Below are 12,555 nucleotides of genomic sequence, written 5' to 3' on the forward strand. Positions count from 1 at the left end.
GCATATAGTGTGTATACACATACATATATGAAAGATGTTTATATATGAGTTTGTTTATATATGTGATCTTTATATACGATCAATAACACACACCAAATGTGTATGGATATTGCTAAATGACCATGGCATTCTTTCTGGAAAGTCATGAATCAGCTTCAAATTTCTCAACACAGTTCTTTGAGAGATATCATCAATCAGACATTTCTTTCAGTGTTTATTGTCAAATCATTCATTTTCTGTTTATATTATTTGCACATACCTACCTTTCTGCCTGTCCCTGTACCCTCATCGCTAATCACTCTCTTTTAGCACTTATACACCAGCTAAGATGGCCTTATTTCTAACCTCTGAATTAAAAAATACATCAACTTGGTTCCATCTCTGGGCTTTACCAGTTGTTCTTCTCTTTACTTGGATATTCTTTCTTCAGATCTTGGCTATCTCCTTCAGTTACAGTTCAAATATCAACCCCTCAGAGAAGTCTTCTCTAAGAAAATTGGCTATGGGAGCTATTCCCTGTATCTTAGTAATGTTCTAGCACATTGACCTGTTGTTTTTATAGGTCTTACTGCAATGCGAGACTATTTTAGTAATCTATTACGTTTCTATGACATTTACCACTAGAATATAAACTTACTAAGGATAAGCCCTTGACTTCTCTTATTCATTTCCACATTCTGAATGTCTGTAATAATTCTTAGAACACCTGAAACAAATATTTGCTAAATTAACAAATTACTAGAAAATATGTACTTATTATATAGGTTGAAACATGTATTCTTGGAATTTCTAGACAGTATGTATGTTAGTTTTGCTCTCCTATTATTTAATTTAATGAGCTAGTAAATAGAGGACAAGCATAAGTTGCTTTCAGTCTGGTATCTTGGAAAACAAAGTATATTTTAATTTTTTGAAATTCTTTGAGATGAGGAACTTACCCAACCAGTGCAGTTTTCTTTGCTATAGTTAATGGAACAATTTGAGGAGTTTTGATGACTTTAAGTAGATGGCCTCTATCTTCACCCTCACGTAATTGCAAAATGAATTGGATAAAGTTCTTTATCTTCCAAAAGTTATAAAAAATAAAACCCTCACAAAATATTTTTTCAACCTAACCATAGATATATACTTCAAATTCTCTCAGGTTTCAGAGTAGTTCATTTCCGTCACAACTGTCATGTCCCTAATTCTTTATACATACCTCACCTCTAAAATCCTTCTTTTTTATGTTGAAATGTAACAGGTATAAACCCTATTTAGAATTCCCATGTTCAAAGATTTTCTTATATAAACTTGGATTCATATATTTCTCTCTTTTGCTTTCAAAGTTCATACTGATTCATCCCTTCAACCTCAATCTAGACTATTTCTTCGAACCAATAATTTTTTTAATATTATTACTATTCACTTCTCTTCCTAGATGGTAGTGAATCATTTTTATTCCTAGAATAAAGTGCAGTTGATAAAACATTGGTTTCTAGACATGAAGAAGCAACGATAACCAGACTTACTCCTGACATAAATAATTGGAAGCAGGACAAAATATATGAAACAACTGTTTTCTGACACTGGACAACATGAAGATTTATGCTGAGCTCCTTCAGGGAAAATAAACAAGTAAGATGAGCATTATAATTACTTTGGTTTTCTAGTCTGAACTAGAAAGCACAGATGGGATTCCAAGCACAACATGAGGGTTCACACTGAGTTAAGGAGACAGAGCTTAGAGTTTAAGAAGATTCAGGAGGGTGAAATTTTTATGGCAGAAATCTGAAGAGAAAGGAATCTAGAGGAAATCTGAAGAGAAGGCCCATGAAAATTTCCTAAATACTTAGTTGCATTATGCATACCATAAAAATCCATGAGGCTGAGAAAGAACAGGGGATGCTGTAAAACACATAATTCTTAGAACCAAAACAGGCTTGAATCTTTCAGGCTTGAATCTTTCAATTTCTACAGAGCTGAATGAAGAGACTTTGTTAAACAGCTGCAACATCCACTGTAAGTCATAAAAAGGTCATCTCTTATTAGAACTAAGTTATATTTAGGATAAATATTAATCTAAACCAAAACTAAAATGCTTGTTTTAAAAGGCTTTAAAAATTATATCAATTGTAAGAAATAATGTAATTGCCTCTAGAACAACATCCAGCATTATTTAAGAGAACACAACAAAATACAACCCACAATATCATAAGAATTACAGTATCAACATCTAAACAGAAGTAGCTGCAAAGGTGGTAACATAGAAGGCTTACCAAACTCCTCTTCTCCCACAGATGTACCAAATATAAAGTTACATATGGACTCTCCCATTGAAAGAAATCCAGCATATGCTGCATTATCTTCTGGGAGATCCTAAATGCAATCACCTTATAAAAGAAGAATTAACACCAATTATTCTCAATCATTCATAATAAAAGGAAGAGGAAAAGAAGTGTTTCCTAACTAGAGTAAGATCAATATTATTCTGGCACCAAATGCAGAAAGAGATGTCACAAAAAACTACAGACCAAAGCACAAAATTACTAGCAAATTAAACCCAGGAGCATACAAGGATTATATGCCATTATCAAGTGGGATTTATTCCAGGAAATGCAACACTACTTTAACATATAGTAATAAAATAATACACCATTACTGATAGACTAAAGGAAAAAAGACACATGATCATCTCAATAGATGTAGAAAAATATTTGATAAAATCTTACCACATTTCATAATAAAAATAAATAACAAACTACAAAGAGATGAAAGCTTCCTTAATCCGATAAAGGGCATGTATAGAAAACCCACAGCTAATACCTTACTTAATGGTGAAAAGAATGGATGATTTTCCCCTAAAACAGGAACAGGACAAGAATGTCTATTCTACCATTTCTAATCAAAACTTTCTGGAGGGGGCACCTGTGTGGTTCAGTTGGTTAAGTGTCTGGCTTCAGGTCAGGTCATGGTCTTAGAGTCCTGGGATTGAGCCTGACATAGTGCTCCCTGCTCAATGCAGGGCGGGGGGAGGGGGGGTGTTTCTCCTTCTCTGCTCCTCCCTCTGTCTCTCCCCTTGCTCAAGTGAGCTAAGGAGCACACACACACACACACACACACTCTCTCTCTCTCTCTTTCTCTCAAATAAATAAAATCTTAAAGGAAAAAAAAAAAAAAACACCTTCTGGGCATTCTAGTCAGGGCTATTAGAAAAGAGAAATAAATAACAAGTACACATATGCAGGGCCGAGAGCTGGCTGCCCTGAATTGTGCCACTCTGGCATACAGATTAGTTTAAATAAAGGTTACCTAGGAGTCAGCCTATACAAGAAGGATGCTCAGACTCTTCTCCTGCCCCCCAGAAAGCAGCAAATAAAGTTCTCCTTGTGAAAGGTAACTTTCCCTAAACCAGGAAGTAAAGAGAAACCCTTATCACCAGAGATGGGAAATTTAGAACCAGGAAGGCTGTACAAACTTTTACTAATTTACTATCATAACCCAAATTCTGTTTAGAATTTCTAACTGAAACTCTCAAAATTAAGTTTTCTTTGTCCTGTCAATTCCTCATAGATTTACTGTCTGTCTAAAAGATATAAAAACTGCCTGCCTTGGTCATTTTTATAGGTCTCAACTTCAGAACAGGGCCCCCATTCACATATGATAAAACTTTGGATTTTTTTTCTCCTGTTAATGTCTCATGTATTTTTAATTCTTAGTCCACCTGGAAGACCTTAAGAATGAAGAATTTTCCCTTCACATATTAGAAAGGAAGAAGTAAAACGATCTCTATTTGTAGAAGAATATAATGTAATACATAGAAAATCATATTCACAAAAAATTATTAGAGCTAATAAATGGGTTCAGCAAAGTTACAGGATGAAAAAAATCAATACACAAATATCAGTTAAAATCCTATGCACTGGCAAGGAACAATCTGAAAATAAAATTAATAAAATTCCATTTTCAGTAATACCAAAACAAAAGAATGTCAAAAATGACATAAGTAGAGCCATTTTAAAAACAGAGCTGGAACAGCCATATTAAAGGAAGTGCCTTGCAAGTCTTATTTTCTAAATTTTGAACTGAGCCAAACCACCAGTATTCCAAAGTGTTGGCAAGAATGAAAAAGTGCTATGAAAAGATTTATAAAAGTAAACTTTTGCCTAATGGTCACTTCACCTAACCAATGAATAAGGTAACTCCAGCCCTGATTGTCATCCCCGATGAATTCTTGAGTGAAATAAGTCAAGCAGAGAAAGTCAATTATCATATGGTTTCACTTATTTGTGGAGCATAACAAATAGCATGGAGGACAAGGGGCGTTAGAGAGGAGTAGGGAATTTGGGTAAATTGGAAGGGGAAGTGAACCATGAGAGACTATGGACTCTGAAAAACAATCTGAGGGGTTTGAAGTGGCGGGGGGTTGGGAGGTTGGGGTACCAGGTGGTGGGTATTATAGAGGGCACGGCTTGCATGGAGCACTGGGTGTGGTGAAAAAAATAATGAATAATGTTTTTCTGAAAATAAATAAATTGGGAAAACAAAACAAAAAAAAAACAAAAAAAAAACCTTACCTAATCTTTTTTTTTTCCATAAAAAACTTTAGTCCACACCTACAATTAGGAGACTATTTGGGTATCTATCTAAACCTGTGTATCCTCAATTATAATTTTTTTATGCCAAATAAATGTTTTGCTGTTTTTAGGTTAACAGGAATTACAAATATGTTTGAGCATAGAAATGAAAGATACAAATGGAACATTCTTCAATAGAGACAATGTGGCAGGTATAACACTTCACATTGTTTGGTTAGGCAAAGCCTTCTTAGATATTAACACAAAACCTACCAGTAACCAAAGGAAAAATAAACAAATTGAGCTTATCAAAATTAAAAACTTGTATGTCAAAGGACACTATAAAGATACTGAAAAAACAGCCCATAGACTGGCAGAAAATCCTCTCAAATCACGTATCTGATAAAGGATTGTATCCAGAGTAAAATAAAGGACCCTGATAACAAGAGCAAGAAAAGACAATTAAAAAGTTGATAAATGATCCAAAGAATATTTAGCCAAAGAAGATACAAAAATCACAGTAAGAACATGAAAATAAGCCAGGCATTATTAATTAAGAGGGAAATACAACTCAAAAACCACAGTGAGGGACACCTGGGTTGCTCAGTGGTTTAGGCCTCTGCCTTTGGCTCAGGTCATGATCTCAGATCCCCGTATCTGGCTCTCTGCTCAGCAGGGAGCCTGCTTCCCCCTCTCTCTCTGCCTCCTTCTCTGCCTGCTTGTGATCTCTTTCTCTCTCTCTCTGTTGAATAAATAAATAAAATTAAAAAAAAAAAAAAAACAAAACACTGTGAGATACCGCTTCTCACTATCCACTAGGATACCTACTAGGATGCTTATAACAAAAATGACAGATGATTTTAAGCTCTAGCAAAGATGTGAAACTCCATGCAACTTATCCATCTACTGGAGGAATTTAATATGACTCAGTCACTCTGGAGCACAGTTTGACAATTCCCCAAATGTTAAACATACAAGATCCATAAAGCCAAGCACTTTCGGGGTGCCTAGATACCTAGGTCAGTTAAGTGTCTGACTCCAGATCTCAGCTGAGGTGTTGATCTCAGGGCCCTTAGTTCAAGCCCTCGTAGGCAAGAAGCCAATTAAAAAAAAAATCCCAGATATATACCCAAAAGGAATGAAAATACACTTTCACACAAAAACTGTACACAAATCTTAACAGTATTTCAAAATAGTCAAAAAGTGGACACACGGCAAATGTCCATAAACTGCTGGATAAACAAAGTGATATATCCACAGACTAGGTTATTATTTGGCATTAAAAATGAAGTGTTGATACATGCTACAACAGGGATCATCTTTATAAACATTACACTAAAGGAAAGAATCCAGTCACATACAATATATGTAAGATCCTATTTATATGAAAGCCCCAAAGTAAGCAAATTCGTAGAGACAGAAATTATTTTAATGGTAGCATAGGCCTAGGACATGCAGGATTGTGTGGGGTAGGAAAATGAAGAGTGACTATAAACTGTATATTGCTAATGCAATATACAGTTTCCTTATGGGGTGATGGAAATGTAAAATTGTGATAATTGCACAACTCTGAATATACTGAAGACCAATTAATTGTGCACTTGTATATGAAATAAATTTTATTAGATCTGTTAAAAAATCAATCTGACTTGACACATTATCAAAAATAAAAGAAGAAAAATAAAATGCCCAAATCTAGGGATCCAAGAAAGATTAGATAAAATTCAGTTAGCACTCATTTAGGAAAAACAAAAAAATGAACAAACAGAAAAAACAACTTAGTGAACTAAAAACAGAAATGACTACAAAAAGGAGGGGCACCTGGTCAGTTAAGTGTCTGTCTTTAGTTCAGGTCATGAGCCCAGAGTCCTAGGATTGAGCCCTGAGCTGGAATCCCTGCTCAGCAGGGAGCCTGCTTCTCCCTCTCCCTCCGCTGTTCCTCCTGCTTGTGCACTCATATTCTCAATCTCTCTCTCTCTCTCTCTGTCAAATAAATCAATAAATAAAATCTAAAAAAAAAAAAAAAGCCTAAAGTAAACATCACACCTAATTGTGAAATAAAAAATTTTCTCTTGATTTTGAGAATGAGATAAGGATATCCTCTTAATCAATAAGATAAAACATTGTACTGGAGGTTTTAATATTTCAATGAGGTGAGAAATGACAATAGCATAAAACTGAAAAAGGAGTAATAAAATTGTTATTGTTTGCATATGATATTCTATTGTTAAAAAACCTAAGGAATCTTTGGGAAAACTATTAGAATCCCTAAGTAAAATTAAGCAAAATCTCTGGATTACAAAGTTAGTATAGAAGGTAAATACGTTAAAAAAAAAAAAAATTCCTAAGCTCCAGCAGCAAATGAATACAACATGAAATTCATAAAACTACCATTTCAGTAGCATCAAGAACATCTAATACACAAAATAAAACTAATAAAAATACCCAAGGCTTTTACACTGAAAACTGCAAAGCACTGTTAAAAAAATTTAAATAATCTGTAGAGGGATTGTACAATGTTCATGAAATAAAAGATTCAATGTTATAGACAACTCTTCCCAAATTTTGCTGTGGATTAAATGCAAAATATATAAAGAACTTATATGAATCAATAGGAAAAAACAGAAAATCCATTAGAAATATGAACAATAGATTTGCACAGGATCTTTATAATAATGTATATCCAAATGGACAATGAATAATGAAATACTGTTCACCTTCATTAGATTTCAGAGAAAAAAACATAAAACTACAGTGAAATGTTATACATAAGGCCCCCTCAAAAAAAAAAAAAACTAAACTTAAAAAAAAAACATGTAATATACCTAAATTCTATACAAGACTATTTAAACTCTTATATACCACTAGTGAGAATACAACTATTTTGCAACTTGTTTGGCAATATCTATTATAGTAACAGATATACTTTATTACCCAGTAATTCCATTTCTAGGTTTAGAGACAACCGAAATGCTTATACAATTCAGCAGATACATAGTGATAAATTAGAATTTTTATAGCAGAAGTACACATAATAGTGCCAAAATTTAAACTTCTAAAATGTCCAAAAACTGAGAATGGATATGTAAAGGGTGGTACATTCACATATTGGAATGTGATATAGCAAGAAAAAAATCTAAAACTATGAATTTCTGCATCAATATGGATGAACCTCATAACTGAAATGTTGAAATAACAAATAATAATCACCAAAGATACCATAATGCATATATATAAAGTTCAAAAAAATACCTGAAACTACTCTATGATTTTAGAAGTTGCCATAGTGGTGACTCTTTGGGGAGAAAAGAAGCTGAAGAGAATACTTCTGCAGAGATGAGAACTTAGTCTATTGTTCCAGTTGTGCTTACCGTGATTAAGTGGAATTTTAAAAATTGATCGTAAGGAGGAGGAGTCAAGATGGCGGAGAAGTAGCAGGCTGAGACTGCATCAGGTAGAAGGAGACCAGCTAGATAGCTTATCAAACCATTGAAAACACCTACAAATCCAATGTGAGATTGAAGACAAGAACAGCAATTCTAGAAACGGAAAATCGGTGCTCGCTTCGGCAGCACATATACTAGAAACAGAAAATTGGCCACTTTCTGAAAGATAGGACCGGTGGAGAAGTGAATCCAAAGCAACAGGAAGATAGAAGGGAGAGGGGCCGGCTCCCAGCAAGCGGCAGAGCAATGGAGCACAAAATCAGGACTTTTAAAATTAAGTCGGCTCCACTTGTCAAATAAATAAATAAAGTCTTTAAAAAAAAAAAAGAAGAAGAAGAAGTCTGCTCCACTGAGGGACATCGCTCCAGAGGCTAAACTGGGGTGAAGCCCATGTGGGGTCAGCATGGCCCCAGGTCCCGTGGGGTCATGGAAGGATCGGGGGCATCTGAGTGTCGCAGAGCTTGCAGGTATTAGAGCAGGGAAGCTGGCTACAGAGACAGAGCCGAGGAGTGAGCTCTCAGCTCGGGATTACTTTGAACCAGTCACAGCCTGGGTGAGCTTGGAGCACGGCCAGAGGCAAAGGGAGGACGGAGTGATTGGGCTCTTTTCTCTAAGGACACACTGAGGAGTGGGGCCCCGAGCTGTCAGCACCTCCGGGCCAGAGACTAGGAGGCCACCATTGTCATTCCCGTCCTCCGGACTCTATGGAAAGCATTCAGGGGACAAATGCTCCTGAAAGAGAACCCACATGGATTACTTAGCCCGAGGCCTAGGAAGGGCGGTGCAATTCCGCCTGGGGCAAAAACATTTGAAAATCACTAGAACAGGCCTCTCCCCCAGAAGATCAACAAGAAATCCAGCCAAGACCAAGTTCACCTACCAAGGAGAGCAGCAGAATCCCAGAGGAGGAGAAAGCACAGCACGGAACCCATGGCTTTCTCCCCAGGATTTTTTAGTCTTGCAGTTAATTTTTTTTTTCTGCTAATTTTTTTTAACTTTTACCTTTTCTTTTTTAACGTGTTTTAACTAGTTTATCTAATATATATATATATATATATATATATATTTTTTTTTTTTTTTTTTTTTTTTCTTTATTTGTCTTCTTATTTTATTTTTTTTTTCTGAACTTCTTTTTATCCCCTTTCTCCCCACCACGATTTGGGGTCTCTTCTGATTTGGTTAAAGCACATTTTCCTGGGGTCTTTGCCACCCTTTTAGTATTTTATTTGCTCCTTCATATACTGGACAAAATGACAAGGCGGGAAAACTCACCACAAAAAAAAAAGAAAAAGAGTCAGTACCAAAGTCCAGGGACCTAATCAATATAGACATTGGTAATATGTCAGATCTAGAGCTCAGAATGACGATTCTCAAGGTTCTAGCTGAACTCGAAAAAGGCATAGAATATATTAGAGAAACCCTCTCTGGAGAGATAAAAGCCCTTTCTGGAGAAATAAAAGAACTAAAATCCAACCAAGTTGAAATCAAAAAAGCTATTAATGAGGTGCAATCAAAAATGGAGACTCTTACTGCAGGGATAAATGAGGCAGAAGAAAGAATTAGTGATATAGAAGACCAAATGACAGAGAAAAAAGAAGCTGAGCAAAAGAGGGACAAAGAGTTACTGGACCATGAGGGGATAATTCAAGAGATAAGTGACACCATAAGATGAAACAACATTAGCATAATTGGGATTCCAGAAGAAGAAGAAAGAGAGAGGGGAGGAGAAGGTATATTGGATAGAATTATTGGAGAGAATTTCCCTAATATGGCAAAGGGAACAAGCATCAAAATTTAAGAGGTGCAAAGAACCCCCTTCAAAATCAACAATAGGTCCACACCCCATCACTTAATGGTAAAATTTACAAGTCTTAGTGACAAAGAGAAAACACTGAAAGCAGCCCGGGAAAAGAAGTCTGTAACATACAATGGTAAAAATATTAGATTGGCAACTGACTTATCCACAGAGACCTGGCAGGCCAGAAAGAGCTGGCATGATATTTTCAGAGCACTAAACGAGAAAAACATGCAGCCAAGAATACTATATCCAGCTAGGCTATCATTGAAAATAGAAGGAGAGATTGGGGCGCCTGGGTGGCTCAGTGGGTTGGGCCACTGCCTTCGGCTCGGGTCATGATCCCAGAGTCCTGGGATCGAGCCCCGCATCGGGCTCTCTGCTTGGCGGGGAGCCTGTTTCCTCCTCTCTCTGTGCCTGCCTCTCTGCCTGCTTGTCATCTCTCTCTGTCAAATAAATAAATAAAATATTAAAAAAAAAAAAAAAAAAAAAAAGCTTCCAGGACAAACAAAAACTGAAAGAATTTGCAAACACCAAACCAGCTCTACAGGAAATATTGAAAGCGGTCCTCTAAGCAAAGAGAGAACCTACAAGTGGTAGATAAGAAAGGAACAGAGACAATATACAGTAACAGTCACCTTACAGGCAATTCAATGGCACTAAATTCATATCTGTCAATAGTTACCCTGAATGTTAATGGGCTAAATGCCCCAATCAAAAGACACAGGGTATCAAAATGGATAAAAAAAACAAAACCCATCAATATGTTGCCTACAAGAAACTCATTTTAGACCCGAAGACACCTCCAGATTTAAAGTGAGGGGGTGGAAAACAATTTACCATGCTAATGGACATCAGAAGAAAGCTGGGGTGGCAATCTTTATATCAGATCAATTAGATTTTAAGCCAAAAACTATAATAAGAGATGAGGAAGGACACTATATCATACTCAAAGGGTCTGTCCAACAAGAAGATCTAACAATCTTAAATATCTATGCCACTAACGTGGAGGCAGCCAACTATATAAACTGATTAATAACAAAATCAAAGAAACACATCAACAATAATACAATAATAGTAGTGGACTTTAACACTCCCGCAAATCAATCAATGTGATACAACACATTAATAAAAGAAAGAACAAGAACCATATGATACTCTCAATAGATGCTGAAAAAGCATTTGACAAAGTACAGCATCCTTCAAACTGTAGGGATAGAGGGCACATACCTCAATATTATCAAAGCCATCTATGAAAAACCCACTGCAAATATCACTCTCAATGGAGAAAAACTGAAAGCTTTTCTGCTAAGGTCAGGAACATGGCAGGGATGTCCATTACCACCACTGCTATGCAACATAGTACTAGAAGTCCTAGCCTCATCAATCAGCAACAAAAAGAAATTAAAGGCATCCAAATTGGCAAAGAAGAAGTCAAACTATCACTCTTTGCAGATAATATGATACTGTATGTGGAAAACTCAAAAGACTCCACTCCAAAACTGCTAGAACTCGTACAGGAATTTAGAAAAGTGTCAGGATATAAAATCAATGCACAGAAATCAGGTGCATTTCTCTACACCAACAAAACAGTAGAAAGAGAAATTAAGGAGTCAATCCCATTTACAATTGCACCCAAAACTATAAGATACCTAGGAATAAACCTAACCAAAAAGGCTAAGAATTTATACTCAGAAAACTATAAAGTATTCATGAAAGAAATGAGGAAGACACAAAGAATTAAAAAATGTTCCATGCTCCTGGATTGGAAGAACAAATACTGTGAAAATGTCTGTGCTACCTAAAGCAATCTACACATTTAATGCAATCCCTATAAAAATCCCACCCATTTTTTTCAAAGAAATGGAACAAATAATACTAAAATTTATATGAAACCAGAAAAGACCTCGAATAGCCAAAGGAATATTGAAAAAGAAAGCCAAAGTTGGTGGCATCACAATTCCGGACTTCAAGCTCTATTATAAAGCTGTCATAATCAAGACAGCATGGTACTGGCACAAAAACAGACACATAGATCAATGGAACAGAATAAAGAGCCCAGAAATAAAACCTCAACCCTATGGCCAACTAATCTTTGACAAAGCAGGAAAGAATGTCCAATAGGAAAAAGACAGCCTCTTCAATAAATGGTGTTGGGAAAATTGGACAGCCACATGCAGAAAAATGAAATTGGACCGTTTCCCTACACCAAACATAAAAATAAACTCAAAATGGATGTGAGAAAGGAATCCATCAAAATCCTTGAGGAGAACACAGGCAGCAACCTCTTTGACCTCAGCCACAGCAACGTCTTCCTAGGAACACCGCCAAAGACAAGGGAAGCAAGGGCAAAAATGAACTATTGGGATTTCATCAAGATCAAAAGCTTTTGCACAGCAAAGGAAACAGTTAACAAAACCAAAAGACAACTGACAGAATGGGAGAAGATATTTGCAAATGATATATCAGATAAAGGAACTAGTGTCCAAAATCTATAAAGAACTTAGCAAACTCAACACCCAATGAACAAGTATTCCAATCAAGAAATGGGCAGAAGACATGAACAGACATTTCTGCAAAGAAGACATCCAGATGGCCAATGGACACATTAAAAAGTGCTCCACATCATTTGGCATCAGGGAAATACAAATCAAAACCACAATGAGGTATCACCTCACACCAGTCAGAATGGCTAAAATTAACAAGTCAGGAAATGACAGATGCTGGTGAGGATGCGGAGAAAGGGGAACCCTCCTAC

This window comes from Neovison vison, chromosome 11 (assembly GCF_020171115.1).
Source record: "Neovison vison isolate M4711 chromosome 11, ASM_NN_V1, whole genome shotgun sequence".
Lineage (NCBI taxonomy): Eukaryota > Metazoa > Chordata > Mammalia > Carnivora > Mustelidae > Neogale > Neogale vison.